We start from the raw sequence: 19,978 nt of genomic DNA, 5'->3' as shown, positions 1-19,978 counted from the left end.
TGCCCTGCTGTTCCCTTGGGAAGCACATTCCGGCCTTGGCCACTTGGCCCCTGTGTGAGCTTGGGCCAGCCCTGCCCCTTCTCTGAGCAGCCTGGGCTCCTCATTTTAGACAGCGGGGCTCACGCATCTCTGCCCACACCCGACAGAAAATTAAAGCTCTTGAGCGTAGAAATGCTTCGAGCAGAGTGACGCGCAGTGCAAATGGGAACTGCATAATGGCTGTGGAATTGTAATTCCTGTTATTCTTTGCTGTCTTTCAGAACCCCGGGCGACGTGGTTCCTTGCGTTTCTTCTCAGATAGCACCGATTTCGTCGTTTCCAACATCTCCCCCCTCTCCTGAAAGCTAATTACCATTTCACAGGTTCCAACATTTTCCTCTTCCCCTTTTATACTTTTGTTAGCATAAACGACCCCCTTATTCATGCTGTATTACCAAGTTGTAGTAACTACAGTTTTCTTTTAATGCTTTTTTCCTTTAACCCTTATGCAATAGTCTAAGAACTATTCTAAGTGAGCTGTCATTTTTAAAGAGCTGAGCCCGGAGCACAGCGCCTAACGAAAGACCAGTTTACGTGTTCACTATTGTTGCAGTTACCCAGCAATTGTTGATGGCAACTTCCTAGCCTCGGCAGGCTTTTTTACTTATATTTAACCTAAATAAATACCCCTGTAAAGTAAATATCACTGACCCCATGTGCAGATGATGGGACAAGTGCTCAGAGGGGTTCAGTAACTCGCCCAAGGTCACACAGCCAGGCAGCAGCCACCTCCATTCTAATTCTTTGTACACAGAGCCAGGATTCTCCTCTCTGACAGACGCTCCTGACAGACAGTCGTTCTCAAATGTAGCTGTCCCTTGGAATCACCAGGGGACCTTTAAACTCTGGTACCCAGATGGCACTGCAACCAATCCCATCAGCATCCCTGGGGCATTTTAATGCTCCCCAAGTGATTTCAATGTGTGGCTAAGGTTGAACCCCTGCCCCAGCGGTCGGGTGTTCCTGGGCTGCACCTGCCACTCCTCCCTCAGAGGATGGTTCTGCCTCCTTCCCCGAGCCTAGAGCGGCCCGAAGCTCCTGGCCCTTTGCAGGCATTCACTCCACAGATATTATTGTGGGTGCACCAGGCTATGCCAGAGACTGGAGACTCAGCAGGAAAAAAAAGACAGAACACCTCTTGCTCTTTTGAAAAAATAATAAGTTAAAAAATAGTTCTCGAACTATTTGGCCTCAGAACCTCTTTACACTTTTAAAAATTTGACAGGATTTCTCCCCAAAGCCACAACCCCAGTCTAATCACGATAAAAAAAAAAAATCAGACAAATTCCAAAAGGGAGGCATCCTACAATATATAGGACCAGTATTCATCAAAACTGGCCAGTCATCAAAAAAAAAAAGGCAAATCTGAGGAGCTGGCTCAGCACAGAGGAGACCAATGTAACATGGGGTCCTGCAGGGCCTTCTGGAAGAAAAAGGGTAATAGGAGAAACTGAGGAAATCTGAATGTAGTGTGGATTTTGATAGTATAATAATTATGTGAGTATTAATATATTTCTTACAATAATATAATTGTATTAGAATATATAGTAATATATTACATATAATATATATGGTGATATATAATATGATTATATGGTACATAGTAGTAATACAATAATTATATGACAAAAATGTATCGATATTAGCTCATCAATTGAAACCAATGTATCACATTAATGGAAGATCTTAATAATAGGGGAAATTATTGGAAGGAGGGATATGGAAACACTGTGTACTAGCTTTTCAATTTTTCTGGCAATATAAAACTGCCCTAAGACTTTGTATCTGTTGATTAAGAAGATCATGGAGGATTCTGAAAAGTTTTCATCCATCTAAGTTATACCTATTGATCTTCAGTCTTAAAGACTGGTATTAGAAATTTAACTGTAGAAAATAACTGTAATTCACTGGGTTCCTGTGGGGGCTTCTTAATCTAAGAATTTAATCTAAGGTTAACTGTGAAAAATAAGTATTAGAAATCAAAACAAAATTTTTAAATATTTATCCATTTTAACATAACAATAAGCCACATTAACATAAACAGCATTTTTATTTATATTCATCTTATCCTTTGTAAATAGCATATTTTTATGAAAAACAACTAGATTTTCCAAAGTAAAAAAAAATTAGGAGATTGGTGATGTTTAACACTTTTGCAAATTGCTTTAATGTCTGTCTTAACAAAAAGAAAGTTGGATTCTCCTAACAGTTATTCCTCATTATGTGCAGATTCCATATTTACAAAATCCGCTACTCACTAAAATTTATTTGTAACCCCCAAATCAATACTCATGGGGCTTTTACAGTCCTTAGTGGACATGCGCAGCATGGAGAAAAATTTGAACTGCCAACATGTGAGTTCCCAGCTGAGGTCAAGCAAGGCAATGTTTGCTTCGCATCTCGTTCCTTGAAATTTCTTGAAACTTCTTGTTTCAGCTGTCCTGCTGTAAAATAATGCATGTAAAATAATGTCCTTTTCACAATCTATTTAGTGCCCTGTTTTTCACATTTTCATGCTTTTTGTTGGTTTTGCTGTTTAAACCGGCCCCAGGCATAGCGCTGAAGTGCTGTCTTAGTTCTTAGCGTCTTTTAGCACTAAGAAAGCTGTGATGTAAAAAAAAAAAAGAAAAGAAAAGAAAAGAAAGCTGTAATGTGCCTCAGGGAGGAAAGTTGTGTGTTAGGTAAGCATCGTTCAGGCATGAGTTACAGTGCTATTGGCTGTGAATTCAATGTTAATGAATCAATGATATATATTAAATAAGATGTCTTTAAGCAGAAACACACATAAAACCAGAGTTAGGTATTGATTGGTTGGTCATTGGTTAACAAAAAGTTGTGAACAAAGGCTCACAGGAGCTTAAACCAGTATATGTCCTCAGGAGCCATGGCTTAGCATTTGTTAATTCAGTGTTTGCAGCAACTTTAAGGGCCAGACATCATGAAGAATGAGAATTGAGTGTATCAAATTTTCTGGATAGAATTTGTCATGATGTGTTCAATTTTGGTTGAAGTATATGATGAGAAGTCAACCTCACACGGACATGTACTTGGAAAAAGGAAGAGTATTTTAATCAGCTTTTCAGGTAATTGTGGCTGTTCTTTGAGGCTATCCCAAAACTCAACATGTTCAAGTTTTTTAAAAGATATTTGCAGTGTGGGATCGGAAATTATCAGTGAACTTTTTGTTCTCTATTAATGTGAAAATCCACTGGGTACATGAGTCTTTTACCATGACTTTGAAACATTATGCACTAATCATTAGAAAAATATTAGTTCACTGAATTACACAGATCTTCCAAATACTAACATACTTCATTATTCAACATCCAAGAGTCACATTTGTTAGTATGACCACCGAGTTCATTCAGAACGTCTCTAAATGATGGGAAGCTGTCAAGGTCATAGGGGTGAATGCAGGTTTTTAAAATTCTAGCTTTCACCTTAAAGTTCAAATATTTCTATGCCAACAGATAGTATCTGCAATAATTAGGGTGAGGATTTAACCATGTGTGTAGCTGTTGAATCATGGTGTTGTATATTTGAAACCAATATAATGTATATCAACTATACTTCAATAAAAAATACACTTTAAAAAAAGTTCAATTATTATCATCTTGACAGCAAATACTATCAGTTGTTTTCCTTGAAGAGACAGGCCCATTTCTTTCATTTTTGTGAAAATGTCTACCAGATATCCATGTCAGCACAACCAAGGTTTGTGTATCTAAAAATGGATATAAAAAGTGGCTAGTTTAGCTTGCAACTCAAGCAATGACACAGTGGTTTTTTTCCTGGAAATAGCTACCATAGTGCTTCAGCATGCAGCAAAAATGTTTTTCGCTTATGTTCCAACATACAGAATATTAAAAAGACATGATTTTGGAAGCCACTTTGGAAGATTGTGTAGCCAATCTGAAAAGGCTACATACCATATGATTCCAGCGATATGATATTCTGGAAAGGCAAAACTATGGAGTCAGTAATTAGATGAGTGGTTGCTAGAGGTTATAGCGGGGAGGGATGACAAGGTGGAGCACAGAGGACTTTTAGGGCAATGAGATTGCGGTGTATGACACTAATGATGGATACATGCCCTTATGCATTTGTCCAAACGCAAAGAGAATACAACACCAAGAGTGAACTCGAACTTGAAGTGTGGACTTCAGATGATAATGATGTGTCAAACAGATTCATTGATTGTAACAAATGCACCCCTCTGGTGGGGGATGGTGGTTTGGGGGAAGGCTATACATATGGGGGGCGGGGCAAGGGCATAAGGAAAATCTCTGTACCTTCCAGTCAGTTTCACTGCAAACCTCAAATTGCTCTATAAAAATTAAGTCTCAGAGTTCTCTTGTCCCCTCCTGGCGCGAGCCAGGAGCTCTGACCTCTTACTGTATCTCTCACTAAAGCCTCTCCCTGGCTCCTCTACCTTGGGTGTTTGCTAAGTTCATTCTTCAACTCTGCAAACAAGATCCCCGGCATCATCTTTGGGGGCTCGTCCGGGATAACTTCAGAGGTGAGTATAGGCATCCAAGCCTGCCTTTTCTTTCACTGTCCTTATAGAAGGAAGCCGTCTATGGCACACAACATCGGGTGCTCGTCAGCCACTTAAATGGGACTAGCCCGGCTGCTGATCTCAAAGCCTTGAGTGACAGGTTCCCCTGCGTCTCCCTCAGTGGATCCCCCATCTCCCTTGGGAGCCGGGAAAGTCACCTGAGTGGAGGCCAGGATTCCCCTTCAGAGGCATCTCCCTGGATGCGAGGGACTGAGGAAGGCCGTGGACACCTGCGAGAGTCTAGGCTGAGGCTGCGCTTCAGCGGCTTCTCAAAGGCCCGCTTGTCTGGAATCAGACCCCGACAGTCCGACTGGGTATCCACGAGGAGTGTCTCTCTTTCTGTCTGCCTGACTTCCAGCCTGCTTCTCCGGGCCGCCCCAGCCTCTGGGTGAGGCAAGGGTGCTCTTTACTTCCTTTACTCACTCGATGTGTGCCTCTGACTTCGTCACTGCCACGGACCCCGATGCTCAGCACCACAAGGTAGGAGATCCATGCTTCACTCTTATTCCTGACTAAATGTTGTACTTTCTTATCTCATAAAACGTGTCTGGGCTCCCGTTAGCCACTTAGAAGACACTTAGCGTCAGCTGCCAGTCTGAAGTCTGCTTCAGTTTCCTGGTGTCTGCCACTCCTTGATCCCCCGCCTCCAGACAGACAGGAATGTCGGGGAGTGGCTGCGTGGAGCTCCTGCTTTCCTCTCGTAAGCTGTGGGCTGGGACGGCAGACCGGACTAGTAGACAGTGGTCCTTGGATCTCGGCTCCGGCCGATGGATCCGATGGCTCTGAGTGAACCTCCAGCTAGGCTGCTGCCCAAGGGAGAGTCACAGATGACCCCTGACCTCTTGTCTCACCAGTCAGATTTCTTACAGTGGGTGACTAGCACGGTGATTCCCAGGCAGTGGCAGAAACTGGTGCCCCCCAATAAATGTCCGTGCCAGCCTCTGAATTTTATCTCTGGCTTTGGAAAAAGTTCCCTTGCTCCTCATTCAAAGCCATCCTGTTAGGGCTGCGCCCCTTTCTCCTGTATAATGTAAATGAAGTCTGTGCAGTAGTCAGGCTGAAACCCGAGTCCAACACGTAAATGGTTCTGTGCTATTGACCTCCCTTCCTTACAGGCAGCCATCCTGGGGCTGTGGCATTTCCCTACCTGTAGCCCCAGGGAAGCGAAACAGGCTTGTGACTCTGCCCGAGGCTCTGGCAGCGAGAGGTCACCCAGTCCCCGCACCTATCAGACAGGCAGGGGGCTCTCAAGGAATGATCCCAAGTGTACTATGCCAAAGCTTGTGCAGAGAAAACTCAGGTTTGAATCAGGACTCCCAGAAGACATAAAGTAGGAGCACACTGGTGAGGTTCCCACTAGATCCTGGGCTCTGGGGCGACTCTTGCTTAGTGGGAAGGCAAGAGGGAAATCAAGGCAAGGTGCAGGCCACAGTGGTAAGCAGTGGTGAAACCCAGTAGGCCCTGCAGAGGAGGTGATTGACCACTGTCACCCAGGCTCCAAGGTGAGGGGACACCCTCACAGAGAAAGGCCGACCTGGTGTCACACACCTGTCTTTCTCTCTTCCAGATGGGAGCTTCCTCTTCAAGGTTAAAGCCAGATACACCTCTGGCTTGCATTCTAAAGAACTGGGAGCAATTTGATCCCCAGACCCACTGAAAAAGAAGTGCTTTATATTCTGAACAAGCCTGGCCTCAATAAAAACTCTCTGATTGGAGAGGCTTGGCCCCTGAGAGAAGTATACAATATAATAAGATTATGCAGTTAAATTTACTTTAATGCAAGGAAAGAAAATAGTGAAAAGTCCCGTGGACTACTACAATATGGAACTAGTTTTCTAAATGTTTTTGATGAAAACCTCTTCTACTTATTGGGTTCACCATTATCTTCAAAAATTGGAAGGTTTTTAACTAGACTCCCTGTAATGGAAGAAACTTATCTTCTGCAGTACAGCCTGGCTTTAAATGACTGGTGCTAGAATTATACTTGCATTTCATTTCCAGCCCCCTGGACACACACAGTCCCTATCAGTACAGAGCCTTCATCGGCCCTGTTAGTCTAGGGCCATCTGAACCTTAACCCAGTTATGTAAACTGCTCACCCTTAGAGTGTATTCTTGAAAACTGAGATACTTTTAATCAAATAAACTAAAAAGAAAGAAGGCAATTGGATATTAGTAACTCAAATATTTGTATCAGTTTATCTGTTTGTGTAAATGTTCTTCTTTGAAAAGTATTGCTAACTGTAGTCATTACTTCCCAATCTGTATGTTTGTGTGTCTAAGTGTGTAAATGAAAGATTTTTCTACCTCTGGATGGTATTAATAAAAATTGATTTAAAGACAAGCACTTGTAAAAATTGGGCATTCTAAAACTTCCAGAAAATTCTGATAAAAGATATTAAGCATTAATGTTAATTTAAGTTGAACTGAAACGGACATGTCCTTATGGTTATCAGCTGCCTAAGTTTACCTAAAGCCATTGAAGTTGATGTTATCTGTTAAATCTTTCAAGAAAAAGTGCTTTAAAAGAGAGGCTTGACTTTGTCTAATGTTTGGTGTAAGTTTTATGAGTAATCTCGCATGGTTGTTGGGAACGAGTAAACTAAGTGTAGCAAGTGAACATCTTAATAATAGTAGTGTGTTACAGTGTGTATACTTACAGGCGGCCTGAGAATCTTTGTGGTAACCTAAAACCTTAAAGTTTTGCTAAGTTAGGTAGACATGTCTTATGTTTAGTGAGAGGCTGTGCTGTAAAGCACATAGTTCCAGAAATTATAAAATATGTTCATAAATTTATCAATCTAAAGAATGCTAGTGTAACAGTTTACAATAGCCTGCTTCTCAGTGTTCACTAAAAATTAAGGTACCTAATGGTTTCAAGTTATAATTAAAACTACTTAAAGTAACAGAAGGTGTAAGGAATGGAAATTCATTTTATAGAGGGTAAAAGAAGGTAACTGTTCTAAAGTACAGCTGTTTATTTGAAGAGAAAAAACTCTGAATGTAAGAAGAAAGTTGTAGAAAGTTTACAAGAGAATTATTGATATAGTCATACTATGTGAAATTAAAGCGAAAGAGTCTTCATATCAAGTACACAGCAAAACTAGAATTTGTTTAGGACAAAGGTGCATCAGTCTGCTGTTAATATTAAAAGGTTGCAAAAGGTTTTCTAACTGTTTTATCAAAGCAGTTTCTCATACTTCAAGGCCCAGTGAGCTGTCTAAGTACTGTGTAGCCTTCTGTATCTGCCTTTAAGCTTTTAATACTAGTCATTGGGACATAGACTAAATCCAGATTTCTAGTTTCCCCAAAATATCTGTCTATGATTCTCCAGATGTTTTAGTTTTCTCTTATCTTTTCAATTAAAGTTTTACTATTTCTAGTTCTTATATTCAACCATGCATTCTTAATCCCATCAAATTTGTTCTTCCAGAATGGAAAATCCAACTCCAGATGTTGGTACTTAACCTATTAACACGATTTGTTCTGTTTTGCCTAGAAGCCATAAAACTGCAAATAGTAATAGAAATGGAAAACAAGACAGAAGTGCCCATCTTTCAAGGCCCTCTCACTGACCACTGATGGAGACCTAACTGCACCCCTTACTGCGCCCCCTCTCAGCATGAAGCAGCCAGAGCAGTTGTTGCCCCCATTCCCTAGCAGCAGCTAGGGTGTCTATCTGTGGAGGGGGGAATAAGACAGGGACGGTGAGTGTAGTCAGAGTAGGGTGAGGGCCTCCGGAAAAAGCAAAGCTAGATAATTACACACAGAACAACGTAACAATGTGCAAAGAAGTCCTTATCGAAACTGTGTTCAGCATTAAGCAAAGTCAAGGTCATACTAATTCTCTAGGGTAAAGATACCAGACTAGGAATATAGACATCTTCAGTGAGATAAGTTAAAGCTCAAAAGGCCAGGAGCAACTCGGCCTGGAATGTTTGAGTGTTCTGCGAGGGTATCTCAGCATAACCCGTGACTCCACTGTAAACAGCCCTGGCAAACAGACAACAACCCAGCCCACCCCTGGGGGCAGGGCAGGTGGTACAGGTCCACACCCAAAGCCCTCAGTTCCCAAACATCCTCAACTGCCTAGAAATTCCCTAGACACCGCACCACCCTGGGCTCTCTTGTCCCTTCCTGGCGTGAGCCAGGAGCTCTGTCTTCTCACTGTATCTCTCAATAAAAGCTTCTCCCTGGCTCTCCTACAAAAAAATAAAATAAAATAAAACAAAGTCTCTAAAAAACAACCCACTCCAGTGAAAACCAGAAATAAAGACATGCACTCAAGAGTTGAGATTCAATCAAGTGAATATCTCTTACTTCATCAAGGACAGGATAACATGAAACTGGCTTTTCTTTTAACCATGCATGTGTGGGCCTGGTAAACATAACAACTCCTGGCATAGTTTGGTGTTGCTGCCAAGTTGGTTCATGCTAAGATGCTGGCAGTTGTTATTCACCATTGCTTTTGTATCATTCATGCATAGACTAATACAGGGAAAAAGGCAAATAATGTTTTCGTATGAGTGTAAAAATAGTTTTGACCTTGAGGACCTTTTAGAAAGGGTCTTAAGGACACCAAACCCCAGGCATCTGCAGCCCGCACTTTGCACACCGCTGTTACGTGAGGGTAAGTCCTATGAAAAAAATCATCAGGACAAAAAGATATGCAAGAGGGAATAAAATTTTTTACTGGGCAGTCAGGAACGATCTGAGTGTGAAGGTGATATTTGAGCAAAGACCCAGTGTGATGAGGGAGTGGGCCAGGAGGTCATCTGGAAGAAAAGAAATCCAGGCAGAGGGAACAGCAAATGAAAAGGCTCTGAGCAGGCCATGCCTGGGTGTTGTTTTTTTTTATTGAAGGATAGTCTATATACAATATTATATTGGTATCAAGAATACAACATAGTGAGTGATTTGACAGTTATCTACATTATTAAATGCTCACCCCATAGTTACTGTCAACGTAGAAAGATTGTTCTTTCTACGAAGATTGTTCTTTCAACGTAGAAAGAAAGTTACAAAACTATGATTGAGATTTCGTGCCTCTTTATCCCCTTCACCTATTTCATCTACCCACCTCAACCCCTCCTCTGTGATAAGCACCAGTCACTTCTCAGGGGCTAGGGGTCTATTGCTGTTTGCTTGTTTATTTGGCTTTGTTTTGTTAGATTCCACATATAAGTGAAATCCTATGGTATTTGCCTTTCTCTGCCTGGCTTATTTCACTGAGCCTAATACCCTTTAAGTCCATCTGTGTTGTCACAAATGACAAGATTTCTTTCTTTTTTATGGCTGAATAATATTCAATTGCATGTATGTACCACCTCTTTATCCATTTATCTTTGATGGACGCTTCGGTTGCTTCCATGTCTTGGCTGTTGCAAATACTATGGCAATAAACACAGGAGCACCTGGGGCTTTTGAAGCACAGCAAGGCAGGCAGTGGCATAGCACCCACTCTGTTCCCACGGGCAATTCAAACTGAACCTGACCCAACTAGGAAGCCTTTGGGAAGCAACTCAGGGAGCCTGGTCCAGCCCCAGAGCCTGACCTTTTTGGATCTGTGGGGCCTGAGCTATTCTGCATGTGGCCGGAACCCCCTCTATGCCAGGCACCACCAGGTGCTGAGCAGATACAATATCAAGGCACAGACCCTGCAGTTGGGCTCCCTGGTATGCATTCCATTTCTTCCATGTGCTAGCTCTGTAAACTCGGGGCAGGTTGCTTAACTCCTCCAAGCTTCAGTTTCCCCAGCTATAAAATGGGAATGCTTGGAGCCTTTGCATTTGCCAGGACTACCACCTCAGAGTTGTAGTGAGGAGTAAGTGAACCAGAAGATGAGTGAGTCCTGGGGGTCTCATGCACAGCATAGTGATGCTAGACAACACTACTGCATGGCTGCTAAGAGACTAGATCTTAAACATTCTCAGCATAAAAAAGAAATGATAATTGGGCAATGTGATTGAAGTGTCAGCTAATGCTTTGGTAGTGATCATATTGCAATATTTAAAAATCAATGTGTTGTACACCTTATACTTAGTGTTATATGTCAATTGTATCTTTTTAAAATGAAGCATACATGAAGGGCACAATGAAAGTTAGCTGCTATGATTCTCCAGGGCTTGGATGAGGTTGAGGCAAAGGATAAACTGACCTTAGGTGTAAAATGTATGGGATGCATGTTACAATGTGGCTGAACCCTGAAACCATCACGCTGAGTGAGAGAAGCCAGACACAAAGGCCACGTGTTGCATGATCCCATGTATATGAAACGTCCAGAACAGGCACGTCCATAGAGTCAGAAAGCAGGTCAGTGGTTGCCAGGGGTGGGGAAGGGGATTGGGGAGTGACTGCTAATGCACACAGGGCATTCTTTAGGGCTTATGGAATGTTCTGGAACTAGACAGGTGATGATTGCACAATATTGTGAATGCCCTAAACGTCCCTGAAGTGTACTCTTTAAAATGGTGAACTTTATATTGTATAGCTTTCACCTCAATAAAAAAAGGAAAGGAGCACCAAAAACTCAGTATTTAAGATAAACAATATTTCCATGTAACATTTAAAAAAATCAAAGTGAATATAAAAATATATGATGAACAAACTATCAGCAACCCAAAGAAAGGATGGCCAAGGTCAATGCTTTTACTGATTCTCTTTTGATATTTTGCTGGCTGTAGATGTTTTAAATAATTTTATAATTATTTTTTAGTTATTATTTTCATGAATAATATTGAAATATTATTTATCTTTGATAAGAGAATATCTTTATTGCCTTTGACTGGGAGAAGATATCTCCAAAGAATAACTCATAAGGAAAAAAATGGACATATTTCACTGTTTCTAAATTACAGATAAACGCAGAGACACTGTATTTCATTGCCCTTTTCCTTTATTTTTAAATCCATTTTATTGAGGTATAATTGACATGTAAAAAAGCTCAGTTGTGTTTCGTACACTACTCAGTGAGTTTGGAGATAAGTGTCCACCTGTGAAACCAACAGGCCATAAATATATCCATCACCTCTCAACGTGAATAGTCCAGTGATATCCCACTATTATTAATCTTAATTACAGAGCACTTTGGCAATCGCTTACATGTCACACCCCAACCCCAGGCCCTGCAAGTCTCTCTCGCTCATACTGCCAGGAAGGGAAAGGCTACTACCTCCCTTTTATAGATGTACAAAGGGCTCAAAGAGGTTGAGTCTAGGCCCACATAGCTACTAAGTGGTGGCGCCAGGGTTTGAGCCCATCAGAGATCCACTCTGACTGGCGGCTCCCTCTCTGGCTCTAGCATTAGGAGAGCAGGCCAGCCCAGAAGGAGCATCCCCGGCTGTCCCATATGACTGTGGGATGGGGCCTGAGCAGGGACTGAGCCAAGGGGAGCCTGAGGTGGAAGAATTGAGGCTAATTCCTCTGTGGGAAGCGCTCCCTATTAATTAATTAGGGCAGAACTGGCCTGAAGCATCCCCGCAGCCCCCAGAGTCATTAAGGGAGAGGGGGGTCTCATCATCAGCTGGCAGCTTCCCTATCATCCCCAGGGCCCCAGAGGGAGTACAGGAGCTGTGGGGGGGAGGGGGGGCAGGCCAGGTCCTCCTTCTCGGAAACCACGATCTATCCCGCATTACCAGAGTGGCCTGATATGCAAATGAAGTGTCTGAAACCTCCCAATAGGATTTCAGGGGAGAAAAGAAAAGGAAAGTCTGAGCAGGTGATGCAGAGAAAGATGAGGGGCTGAGTTTCGCCCCCTCCCCGAAATTCAGTCTGCTTATATTTACATAAGATGTTCAGAACAGATAAATCCAGAGACAGAAAGCAGATACATGGTTGCCAGCAGCTGGAGGGAGGGGGTGATGGGGTGACCTCTGATGGTTGCCAGGTCTCTTTTTGGGTGTGAAAATTTCTGGAACCAGGTAGTAGTGATCATTGCACAACATCATGAATGTACTAAATGCCACTGAACTGTAACTTTAAAGGATTTATGATGGCTAAGGTAGCAACCATTTTGCAATATGATATATATATATATATATATGTATCAAATCAACAGGTTGTACATTTTAAACATACACAATGTTACAATGGTCCCTTCTGAAATGATGGCAGATAATAACCAACACTATATATATATTAGGTTTTTCTCCTATACCTACATGCCTATAGGTTTAATTGATAAATTTATAAATCATGCGCAGTAAGAGATTAATAACAATTAAATAGAACAATTCTAACAAGATACTATAATAAAAATTATGTGAATGTGGCCTCTCCTGTTGCCTAAATATCTTACTGTCCTGCACTCACCCTTCCTCCGGCGATGATGTGAGATGCTGAGATGCCTGTGTGATGGGACGGAGTGAGGCGGCGGGCACAGGCCCTGGGACCCAGCACGAGGCTGCTGCCCACCTTCTGGAGGATCGGCTTCTGGCAACCAGCAACTGAGACCACAGAGAGTAAAACCATGCGTCTTGGGCGGGGGGGTGGGGGAGGTTTTATTGCACATTTTGGTTATATCTCAATCCAAATGAATTGGAAACATTAAGAAATGTCATTATCCATCTAATCTTCAAAAAAATAGCGAACCAACAGGCAATGAGCCCCAGTAGACTGCAATAGCAGAAGTGTCCTCAGCGGGAGATCCAGGGGCTGGGAACGCTAGAAGGAGGCCCTGGGAAGCATCACTGGCTGGGAAGAGGGAAGGAACGGGGCGGGGAAACATTGTAAAGGCCTTTTCCATGATCAAGATGCTGCATGTTCATTGCAAAAAATCTTGAAAATGCAGAAAGTGTATAAGGAAGCAAAAAAGTCTCCCAAATCCTATTCACAATCACCATGAAAATGTTGGTGGATTATTTTCCAGGTGGGGATATTATTCCTAGTTCAAAATTAGAATCATGCCTACAGGCTACACCATGGATGACCCTGGACGACATTATGCTCAGAGAAATAAGCCAGTCATAAAAAGACAAATATTTGACTCCACATGTATGCGGTCCTTAGGGGCGGCAAATTCACCCAGACATCAATACAAGGGTGGGTGTCAGGGGCTGGGGGGGTGGGAGGGGGTGTTAGTGCTTCATGGGGACAGAGCACTAGCTGTGTAAAATGAAAAAGTCCTGGAGATGGATGGTGGGGATGGTTGCCCAACAATAGGAGTGTGTTCAATGCCACTAAACTGTACACCTAAAAACAGTCAAGGTGGTAAATTTTATGCTATGCCTATTTTACAATAAAAAAAAATTAGAATCCTGTCATTTTGGAAGTTTGTTATCCTGCTTATGACGTGCCTATAACTGAAATGAAAATAGAACTGAAATGATTTGTCACAGCACCTCACGCAGTTTCTTCCATCTGGCATGATCTTAGTGGCTTATTTTAGTTTTCACTTTCCGCCTCCCCCACTGGAGGGCGTCTCCTGGTTCTCAGTCCGGCGCCAATGCAGAGCAGGAGCGCAGTAAATATCTGTTAATAACTTGATCCATCAAACAACCTTTTAGGAAAGAGATTTTCTGGTGGCCCTCCAGTTCCACTGTCCATCCATCAACAGCCTGCTCTGCACCGCAGGAGGCAGATCTTCGTGGACTCTATCAGCAGCCTCCCAACCTTGGGAATCTGGCAGCTTTGGTTGGAAGGAGGCTCCAGCAGAATAGGGGAGGATTCAGATGGCAAGCCTGGAAATTAGAAGATGAACTCAGCTAAGCAGCAGAAGTTATGGCTGCTTTTCTCTGGTTCTGCTCTTCGAGCATTGAAGAGGTGCTGCCAGTGTGCACAGGTGGTAGAGAAGGCCACATAAAGACAGGCCAAGAGTAGGCAGGGCACCCCAGACAAAAAGAACAGAGGCATTACGTTAGTTTCCTAGGATGCCTTAACAAAGTCCACAAAATGGGTGGCCTAAGATAATGGGAATGTATTTTCTGGCACTCCTGGAACCCAGAAGTCTGAAATCAAGGTGTGGGCAGGGCTGGGCTCCCTCTGCGGACACTAGTGGAGGATCCTAAAGGAGCTTCTGCTGGTTGCCTCCAATCCCGGGCTGTCCTCAGCTTGTAGATGCATCCCTCCAGTCTCTGCCTCTTTCATCACATGGCCGCCTTCTCTGGGTGTGTCTGTATCTCCAAACAGCCTTCATGTAATGACGCCAGTCACTGGATGAATTGCCCACCCTGTCCCAGGGTAACCTCATTTAACTAATTTCATCTGCAAAGACTGTTTCCCAAACAAGGTCACCTTCACAGGTGCCAGGGATCAGGACTTCAACTTGTCTTCTGGGGAGCCACCAACCCACCCACAGCAGTAGCTGAGGTCCTTTGTCAATCCTGCCTCGCACCTAATGTGGGTTCCCCCATAAATAAGAAGGATGCTTGGAGGTTGAGCAGCCAGACAAGGAATGGCCATGGGAGAAACAGCAGAAAGTCCTTTTGCTTGCTGCACACACAGATTATGTCCAAGCATGGCAGGGCCACCATCACTCAGTCATTCAACAAATAAGTATTAAGGGCTTGCTCTGTGCCAGGAATGGGGCTAGGCATCATAGATTCGGTGAGTTGATATTTAAGAGAGGGAGGCCTGAGAATCACAAATGGAAAGTACCATGAGGAGAACGAAGAATATAACTCATGGGGGGGGGTATGAAACTTCAGATAAATGGCCAAGTGAGGGCTCTTCAGGAGACATTTGAGCAGAGACCTGAAGGATGACAGAGAGTGAGCCATGTGAAAATTCAGGAGAAGAACATTCCAGAGAGGGAAGGAGATTCAAGCTTCAGGTGATAGACAATCTCAAATGCCACCTGGAGGTCAAGTTGAATGGAATTTGTCAATTGCAAGAGGACACCAATGACCTTTGCCTGAGCCATTTCTAGGGACTGATAGGCACCAGGGTCACAGGGAACAGCCCTTATCCCTCCCCGACCGGCACAGTGGCCACCTTTACAGGTGACTGGGAAGAACCTCTTTTCCCAGCCTGGGGCTTCCCATGGTCTCCTGACGCCTCCCCCAGGAAACTGACCTCATTTCTCAAAGACAAAACTGATTCTAGGTCATATCCCCCTGGAATGAGAGACCAACTGATGTGATTATCTCCAAGAGAAAGGGGGGCACCTGCTAAAAGTAGAACCTGGTGCCCCAGAAGGGAAGACATTGGGGAACCTAAAAAGGGGCCTCTGATAATTACCTGCCAAGACTTCACAGTGAAGGGCGTCTCCATGCACTACCAAACAAAAAAAAGGAAAGAAAAGCTAGAAGTTTCAGAAGGCTCTCCGTCCTCATACATCCTGCAGTTTCACTCTATTGAATCCAAAGACAGATTCTGTTCCCCACTTTGTAGTACCCATTATATGGAACAGGTGGTCTCTGCAAAGATGGCTGCAAAAAGAAATTTCTGTAAAGCATTCTTCATTATAAAAATCACAGAGCTAGTTTCACAAACACTATTCCCCGTTGGGCTAAGTTAGAAACATGTGGACTTCAGTACGTTGGGAAGAGGGAGATGTGTATAACTATAACTATATATAGGGGTAGAGAAATGGCTACAGTGACAATGAAAACATTTTCAGAATAGATATCTCTGGATGGTAAAGTGACAGATGATTCTTATTCTCATTATATTATTCTGTGCTTTTCAAAATGTGTATCCATTACTTTAATGACATAAAAACAGGCTTATTGGTTAGTTTAAGAAAGGTACTTGGATTTGAAGAGTTGTGAAAATTTTTTCCCAGCCCTCTGCATATGTATAAAAATATACCCGCAGCAATTTTTGAGCTGCATCGTTTCTGTTCAGCCACATGGAGCTGAATCTCTGGGAGACTGAGAGCTACCCCCAGCTGCTAGGGTTCCCTGTAGGCACTTGCTGTCTTACTGTGTTCAGGCTGCTGTCACAAAATACTATAGATCAGGTGACTTATAAACAACAGACATTTATTTATGACATTTCTGGAGGCTGGAGAGTCCAAGATCAAGGTGCGGAAGGATTCCGTGTCTGGTGAGAATTCCCTGGTTCACGGATTGGTGTCTTCTCACTGTCCTCCCATGGTGGCAGGGGCCAGGGAGCTCCGTGGGGTCCCATTTTATAAGGTCACCAATCCTATTGATAAGGGCTTCCAAATACCATCACACTGGGCATTAGGAATGAACAAATGAATTTGGAGAGGGTACAGACATTTAGTCTATAGTTCCTGCCCGCACAGGATGCGACCAGCAGAGCAGAAGATGGTCTCCCTGTGCTAGAGAAAGGTGTCTAGACTAGACAAAGGTGTCAGGGCCAGGAACTCAAGGGGAGTTCTAGAAGCTGACATAGTCAAACTTGGGTTGGAAGATAAAAATGAATAGTTGGTGGATGAGCACGATGTGCCAATTTCACTGCTTGGAGAATAGAGATATATACTAGGAGTGTGTCGGCATGAATAGATTGAACCACTGAGAAATCCAGAATGAGACATTGCTACACCCCGACCCGCAGCCCTAATGACCTTCACCAGAGGCTCCTGCTGGAGCCAAAATCCTTCATATGCAGATCTGACACACGAGAAGGCCTCCTTGGGTGCCCCTGCGGTAGTTTGAGCACCACAGAGGTGCTCCACATACCAGGCAGCCAGCCAGCCCAGTGCAATGCTCTGGCTGGGAAAACAAGCAGCAAAGGAACCAAGCAAAAGTGGGTGGTTGGGCACAGGGTGTTGCTCCAAGAGGGCTGCCTCCCTGGTTCCCCGCGAAACCCTCTCTCCACCTCCTGGCATTAGAATTGCTTATTCATCAAGTCTTCATGCATTCAATAAGAATGCAAAGTAAACACCTACATAAGGATTACTCTGTGTCAGCCACCACGCTAAGCACGTTCTGCATATCAACTTATTTAATCCATGCCACGATCCCATTACCCTAGAAGACAGAGGAAGAAACAGAGGCACAGAGAAGTCAAGCAACTTGCTCAAGATTGCACAGACAGCAGGTGTCAGAATCATATGTTGAACTCAAGTTTGTCTGGCTCCAGCATCTGACTCTCTCCTGACTCTGGTGAAGATTTGTTGAGTCAGATACCACTGAGTCTAGCCACTGGTGACTGTGCTAACCCCACATTCCTGTGTACCCCTGAAACAAGCCTCCACCACCCGGAGTTCCTGCCCCCATCTGTTCCTGGTGACCCTGGTGGCTCTCCAGCATGGCTGGCCTGGGAGCCTTCAGTTGTCATCTTATTTTTCCCTGTTACTGAGTGATACTTTGGTCTTGCAAAGCCAGGGCCATTCATCCCCTCTTCATCCTTGCACCTCCCAATCCCTGACAAGAAAATGCTTATTCATTCCCTCACTCATGTATTTGTTTAATAAATGTTCATTGATTACTAACTATGAGCCACAGTCCATGCTGAGTGCTGGGATACAGCAGCATAGAAGAGAGCCTCCTGAGGCTCATAGTCTGATGGGAAAGATGGACAAAGGAGACAAGTAAAAAGCAAATATAATGTCCATCAATGGATCGATGGATAAACAAAGTCATGGTATATGAACACAACAAGATGTGGCCATAAAAGGGAATGAAGTACTGATGAATGCTCTGATGTGCATGAATCTAGAAAATATTACGCTAAGTGAAAGAGGCCAGACACAAAGGTCACACTGTGTATTATTAGTTTACATGAAGCACACAGAACAGGTACATCCATACAGACAGAAGGTCAACTAGTGGTTGTCAAGACCTAGGGGAAGAAGGGAGTGGAGTGAGACCATGGGGCTTGGAGTTTTACTTTGCGATGATAAAAATGTTTTAGAATGAGACAGAGTTGGTGGGTGTACAACACTGTGAATGCACTAAATGCCTTCAAATTGTGCACTTTAAAATGGTTAGTTTTTATTTATGAGAATTTCATCTCAAAAAAAAAAACCAAATAAGGGGTCACTGCATGTGACTGATGCCACCCATTTCTTCATTGCATATGTGCTGAGGACCTACCATGTGCCATGAGCTGAGCTAGGCACTTGAGAGCAAGGGTCCTGCTCTCAAAGCTCTTAGATTCTTCCCGGGCAGGTTGCAGGGGTTGGGGGAGATTGAAAATTTTAAAGCAAACAAACAAATGAACAAGAGACTTTCAGAGAGTGGAAAGTGCTGTAAGACACTATATGAAGAAACTGTAAGACTAAGAGAATATTCTGAATAATCTAAGAAGAGCTAAGAGGTAAGACCTCCCTGAAGGACACTAAGAACCCAGCCAGGTAAAACTCTTGAGGGAAATGGATCCACCCGAAAGCATAAAAGCCGGTGCAAAGGCCCTGGGGTAGGAACTAGCATGATGTGTTAAAGAAACACAAAGATGGGAACACAGTGAATAGGCCTGCAGAGGGGAGGTAGAAGGTGAGTTAGTTCAGGGAAGAAAGAAAAGCCACATCAGACACAGCTTTGCAAGTAAGGAGTTTGGTTTGATTCTAAGTACAAGATTCCCCGAAGGGGCTTAAGTAAGAAAGGGATGTGCTTAGGTGAAAACAGCTGGCTTCAGTGTGAAGAATAAATTTAAGGAGAAAAGGGCAAGTGAGAGAATAAGAATGCTGGTGGCAGCAGTGGAGGAGAAAAAATGATACTATTGGGGGTAGGGAAGGGAAAACTTACAGATGGGTTGGATGTGGATGTGAAAATTTTAAGGAAGCTTCTTATGTTTTTAACACAGCAATGGAGAGGGGGGGCCAACTATCAAGTCAAAGGGGCACTAGAAGAAAAACATTGGGGGTATTAATCTGAAGTTTCCTTTGGGATCTATTGAGTTTGAGGTGTCTACAAATTGCCCAAGTAAAAATTCCATCACTATAAGAAAACAAGCAAGGTGACAGGATGGAGGATTATGAGGAAGGGATGAAGGGCAGTTGTCTCTTTTTTCTTCCCCAGGTTCTGATCTGCTTCCTGTTGGAGGAATTCCGCATGCAAAGTCCTTCCTCCCCCCCATAGAAACAAGAAGTTCACACATGACTCACTTTCCCAATTTCCCTTGCAGCTAGGGCCTGGCCATGTGACACAGGCTAACCCAATTACCTCCAGCCAGATTGGACGCTGGGAACTAAAGAGGCAGGGATGCAGGTCCCATAGACAACTGACAGGGTTGGTGGCCCTGGTAGCGGTGCCACTTCTGGAGACAGAAGATGGAGTTGAGAGCTCTGCAATAGTAGCCAGGGTGTCCTCAAGAGCCACTACAGTTCTTATTGTTTCTTGGCTCTGACCTTTTCCATTCCTGGGGCTGGCACTAAAAATCCTGAGTGATGAGAGAGAGTAGGGCTTGGATATAGTGCTAAGGAAAGATCCAGTTAAGATGGTGATATTTTAAGCTTGGGTTCTGAAGATGGAAAAGGTGCCAGCCGTGCAAAGGGCATTGGGAGGGAGGATGCCATGCAGAATGAACAACA

General features: G+C 43.5%; 1 protein-coding gene across 2 annotated transcripts in view; it reads right to left on the bottom strand.

The window, feature by feature from the left end:
* Positions 1 to 19,978, bottom strand: part of SLC1A6 (solute carrier family 1 member 6) — a 57,417-nt gene that overhangs the window by 19,555 nt on the left and 17,884 nt on the right. The gene's annotated exons all lie outside the window — the stretch shown is intronic.

Source organism: Manis javanica, chromosome 13 (assembly GCF_040802235.1).
Source record: "Manis javanica isolate MJ-LG chromosome 13, MJ_LKY, whole genome shotgun sequence".
Lineage (NCBI taxonomy): Eukaryota > Metazoa > Chordata > Mammalia > Pholidota > Manidae > Manis > Manis javanica.
Note: the sequence above shows the minus strand (reverse complement) of the source record. Positions and strands in the feature narration are given on the sequence as shown.